The sequence below is a fragment of the Chrysochloris asiatica genome, unplaced genomic scaffold (assembly GCF_000296735.1).
Source record: "Chrysochloris asiatica unplaced genomic scaffold, ChrAsi1.0 scaffold00073, whole genome shotgun sequence".
Taxonomy (NCBI): Eukaryota; Metazoa; Chordata; class Mammalia; order Afrosoricida; family Chrysochloridae; genus Chrysochloris; species Chrysochloris asiatica.
In genome coordinates, this window is record NW_006408591.1 from 4,624,245 (window position 1) to 4,629,902 (window position 5,658).

Sequence of the window (5,658 nt, forward strand, 5' to 3'; positions counted from 1 at the left end):
CCTATGTGGTTCAGAATTTTGGAGCTCTGCCCTGAACCCACTTTGCCTAGTATTCTGTGGTATTGCTGACAGCGAACTTCACTGCACCTCTACCCTCTCTGCCATCAAGCCTCGCCTCCCTCCTTAACTTTTTACAACATTGGTTTCATGCAATAGTTGTCCTTTTGTGATTCACTAATTTCACTCTGTATAATGTCCTCCTTGTTGATCCATACAGTTAGGTGTTTTGCAGATTATCATTATTTTTCAACATTGCATACTATTCCTCTGGATTATGTATCAAAGTTTGTTTATCCTTTCTTATGTTGATGGGCATTTAGGCTGTCTCTGTCTCTTGTGGACAGTATATTGAAGGATCCTCTTATCTTATCCATTCTGCTCTCTCTGTCTTTTGATAGGTGTATTTAATTTATTTGCATAGTGTAATTATCAATAGATATGAATTGATGTTATTTTGTTTTGTGTTTTTTTTTGTAGCGCTGCTGGGTTTTTTGTTCCACATAATTTTCTGTATTGAGTTCATTTCGTTTGTGGGTTTTCTTTTCATTTTCATTTCTATTGTGTTAATGTTTACTAAATTTTTCTGGTTTTCCTCTTTTTAAAATTTTGATGTGCAGGAGTATTCATTGTCTTTTAGGTTACCCTGTAATTTATTACTATTTTCCCTGTTTGAAGCAGTCTCTTTTGTCTTTACATCTACTTGTCTTCCTTTCCTTTTGGAAATTATGTATCTGCACTATGTCCTCTTTTTGGTTTGTAGTTGATTTTATTATAAATTTATTATAAATTTATATACAGTCTTGTGGGTTTGTTTAATTTTTATTACTTCTGTATCTGGATTGAGTTCTGGGTGATTTTGTCATATATGGTTATCTCAGTTTTTTGTCTGTTGTTTCTCAATCCAAAAAACACGTGTTAGCATTTTTTATAAAGTTGGTCTGGTCATTACAAATTCCTTTAATTTCTGTTTATTAAGAAACATCTTAATTTCACCATCATATATGATGGACAGCTTTGCTGGCTATATGATTCTTGGTTGACATGTTTTTCCTTATGTTATTTTGTATATGTTATCCCATTTCCTTCTTGTCTATATGGTTTCTGCTGGATAAAAAAAACAACAACAGATCTTAGTCTTATTGGTTCTCCTTTGTAGGTAACACCTGCTTTTATCAAGCAGCTCTCAGAATTCTTTCCATGTCTTTTAGAAAGTTTGATTGTGATGTCTTGGTCATTTTCTTTTGGGGTCTATCCTGTTTGGGATTTGTTCAGCTTCTTGAATGCTTATCTTCTTATCTTTCATGATGTTAGGAAAGTTTTCTTCCAACATCTCTTCAACTATTATTTTCTGTGCCTTTCTTTGTTTCTTCCTGTTCTAGAATTCTGATCACATATAAGTTGTTCCTCTTAATGGTGTCCCACATAACCCTTAGATTTTCTTCAAATTTTTTCATTATCTTTTTCTGATTTTTCTTCTAACACAATAGTATCGAGAGCCTTATCTTCAAGCTAATTAATTTGGTCTTCTATTGCTTCAAATCTACTCCTTTGTACTTTCAATATGTTGTCCATTTCTAAGATGTTAGTATTAATCTGAATTTCTAATTGCAGGTTTTGTTTAGTTTCACTTATTTTGTGTGCTTTTTTTGTAGTGTTTTCCTGAATTCTTCTAAATATTGTTTCTGTATTCTTGATTTCCTCATTCTTTCTGTCAGTTCTTTGAAGGTACATAATTTTTAACACTTTTTCAGTTAGTTCCATTACCTTTTCATTTTCAGAAACATTTTCTGGCTCTGCATCTTTGCCATTTGCTTGAGCCATTCTCACTTGTTTCTTCATGTGAACTAAAGTTGTCATTTTTGGGGTGTTGTGGGGTTGTTGCATTTGTATTTAATTAATTATTGTATGTTGGTGCATTTTTAACCTTCCACCAAATGTCTCCTGTGGCTATAGTTAGAGAATGGAAGTGTGTACATCGTTTTCATTTGTCATTGGTGTATCTCAGTTTAGGGTGGATTTGGCTGGTGTTGGCAGTGGTCTGTCACTGATCATGTGGTGTAGGAGGTGGTACTGGCTTTTGGCCAGTAGGAGGAGCTGCAACACATACCATTGTGACTTAGCTATCAGGTACCATATATTGTCTAGATTCATACTTGTACTCAAAGAGTCTTGGGGAAAGATTCCCAAAACTTTGCCATACATCTCTTGAATTTGTCTCCATTTTACCACTCCCAAATATTCAACTGCAAAGTCAGCAGTTCAAGCTTACCAGCTGCTCCTCGGAAACTCTATACAGGGTCACTATGGGTCAGAACCGACTCGATGGCATTTAACAACAACAACAACAATATTCAACAGTCACCATTTCTTCCTATTACTTCATTGTCTTTTTCCTTTGTGACCTCTGTAACTTTGCCATTTGTCATAGCATTTTGTTTTCAGAGTCCAGTTTCTGATTTCCAGGATCTGCCTCAATATTTAATACCTATTCAGAGCATCGTTCCCATCTGTGCCACTACATTAGTTAGATGTTCTCCAACTGCATGTGCCTGAATAGTCCTTCCCAAAATTCCACTTAGGAGCTAACTCTGAATAGGAACACAGACTATGGGAAGAAAAGCCAATTTTGATATTGCACCTGCCTCAATGGTCATCAATATTTCTCTGTTCTTAGAAATGTGCAAAGATCTGGAATTAGAAAATCAAAAAATGTAGAAGAGGCTTAGCATTTCTCAAGCTGAAAGAACTGAAGAAAAAAAATCAAGCCTTGACTTTGAAGAATTCTACAGGCAAATATGAATGATGTAGAAAGGATAAAAAAAGAGATGGAAAGAATATAGAGAGTCACTGTACCAAAAAGAAATGGTCAGTGTTCAACCATTTCAAGAGGGAGCATATGGTCAAGAGCCAGTGATCCTGAAGGAAGAAGTTCAAGATTCACTGATAGCATTGGTAAAGAACAAGGCTTTGAGAATTGATGAAATACAAATTGAAATCTTTCAACAAACTGATGCAGTTCTCGAGGCACTCATTCATCTATATCAAGAAATTTGGAAGACAGCTACCTGCCAACTGATTGGAAGAGATCCATATTTATGCTCATTCCTAAGAGAAGTGACTCAACTGAAATCAGAAATCATTGGACAATATCATTAATATCTCATGAAAATAAAATTTTGCTAAAGATAATTTGAAAATTGATGCAGCACTACATTGATAGAGAGTTACCAGAGGTTCAGGCTGGGCTCAGACAGGGACATGGAATGAGGGATATCATTGTTGGCATCAGATTTATCTTGACTGAGAACAGAGAGTCCTAGAAAGATGTTTACCTGTGCTTTATTGAGTATGCAAAGGTTTTCAATTTTGTGGGTCATGACAAGCTTTGGAAAACACTGTGGAGAATGAGTATTCCAGAATTTAATTGTGCTCATGAAAACCTGTACATAGACCAAGAGGCAGTTGTTTGAACAGAACAAGTGAATACTGAATGGGTTAAAATTAGAAATGACTGTACCAGGGTTGTATTCTTTCACCATATTTATTTAATCTGTTTGCTGAACAAGTAATCCAAGAAGTTGAATTATATGAAGAAGAACATGACATTAGGATTGAAAGAAGATTCATTATCAACTTGTGATATACAGATGATACATACAACTATGCTTGTTAAAAGTATGGGTTACACCTCAATGTAAAGAAAACAAAAATCCTGACAACTGGATAAATAAATTACAGCCATATAAGTAGAGAAAAGATTAAATTTGTCAAAGAGTTCATTTTATTCGACCCACCATTGACACTCAGGGAAGCAGCAATCAAGAAATCAAATGGTGTATTGCGTTAGGCATATATATTGCACAAGATCTCTGCAAAGTGTTCAAGAGCAAAGATGTCAGTTTGTGGACTGAGGTATGCCTGACCCAAACCATTGTATTTTCTATAGCCTCACACACATATTAAAGTTGGACAATGAATAAGGAAGACCATAAAAGAATTGATGATTTTGACATTATGGTGTTGAAAGAGAATATTAAAAGTACCATGAATTTACAGAAGAACAAATAAATCTATGTTGAAAGAAGTACAGTCAGAATGCTACTTAGAAATCAAGATGGCTAGACTTTGTCTCTCATAATGGTGGTTGGTGGTTCTTTGCTGTGGAGTCAGTTGGGACACATAGTGAACCTGTACAGGGTTTCTGAGGCTGTAATCTTTACAGGAGCAAAAAGCCCCATCTTTCCCCCATGAAACAGCTAGTACTTTTGAACTGCTGACCTTGAGGTTAGTAGCCTGACTTGTAACCACTACTCTACCAGAGCACCTTCAGACATATTATCAGGAGATACTACTAGACTACCACCACATACAAAGTGGTGTTTTTAGGTGCTGTCAATTCAATTTCAACTCATATTGAGTCCATGTGGGTGTAGAAGTACCGTACAGGAGATGTAGCACTGTAGGATAAGCACTGGATTGTTAAACTCACAGTTGGTGATTCAAATTCTCTAGTCGCTCCTTGGAAACTCTATACAGGATCATTATGCATTGGATTCAGCTTGAAGACCTGAACAGTAACTTAACAACATATCTTTAAGAGAGCTGATCACTGTATCTTTCTCTCATGGAGCTGCTGGATGGATTTGAACCACTAATATTACTGTTAGCAGCTGACTGCTTAATTGCCACCAAAACTGTTTTCACAGTTGAACTGAAGTAGTGGTTAATTTTGGACAAAATCGTTACTACCTGTTTCACCTTTCACCTGAACTTTTTCAGCTTTCTGATTATTTTTGAATAGTTTGAATATTTCAAACAGTTGAATATTCTCTCAGAAAAGCTTACAAAGCATTTGATCCCATTTGTTCTTTCTTTTTCATTTAAATTGACTAGCAAACATCACCATAGGTTTCACTCTGAGTGTTTAGTTAATTTTTCTCACCTGCATTCAACATCTTATTTTCTGAAACTGCTACTGTGAAAACAAAACAAAGCAAAACAATAGCAACAAAAAATATTGCATATTTTCCAAAGAGGATCTAATTTATAAAGGCATATGACTAAAAATAAACTCATATTCCTGTATGGAAACACATGATCTTTACTTTTTTTTTTTTTACTTAGAAAATTAAAAGGTATAATTTTATCTCTAACCTGGAACTCCAAGTTAGGCTATCACAAATCACAGAAAACTTTTTCTCCTCTCAACACATCAGCTACATGACACTACTACCCTCAGAAAGTTAGTGCCCTCAAAGACAAACAGGCAGGAACTGGGATTTATTGAGTTCATACATATAAGCAGGGAGTGTGGCAGCTTTGTATAATAAACACTGGACTATGAATCATAATGTCGGTGGTTTGAGCCCACCAGCTGCTCTTAGGGAGAATGACAAAGCTTTCTGTTCCCTCAAAGATTTACAGTCTCAGAAACCCTATATACATAAGCCAATACAGACTCACTTGATGGCACTTCACAACAACATATATATTTACTTAAAAACATATCTATCTATCTATCTCTCTATCTCTCTATCTATCTATCTATCTATCTATCTATCTATCTATCTATCTATCTATCGAGAGAGTCCTGGTGCGGCGCTGTGGGCTAATGCATCAGACTGCAAAGTCATTTGAACTGCAAGGTCGGTGGTTCAA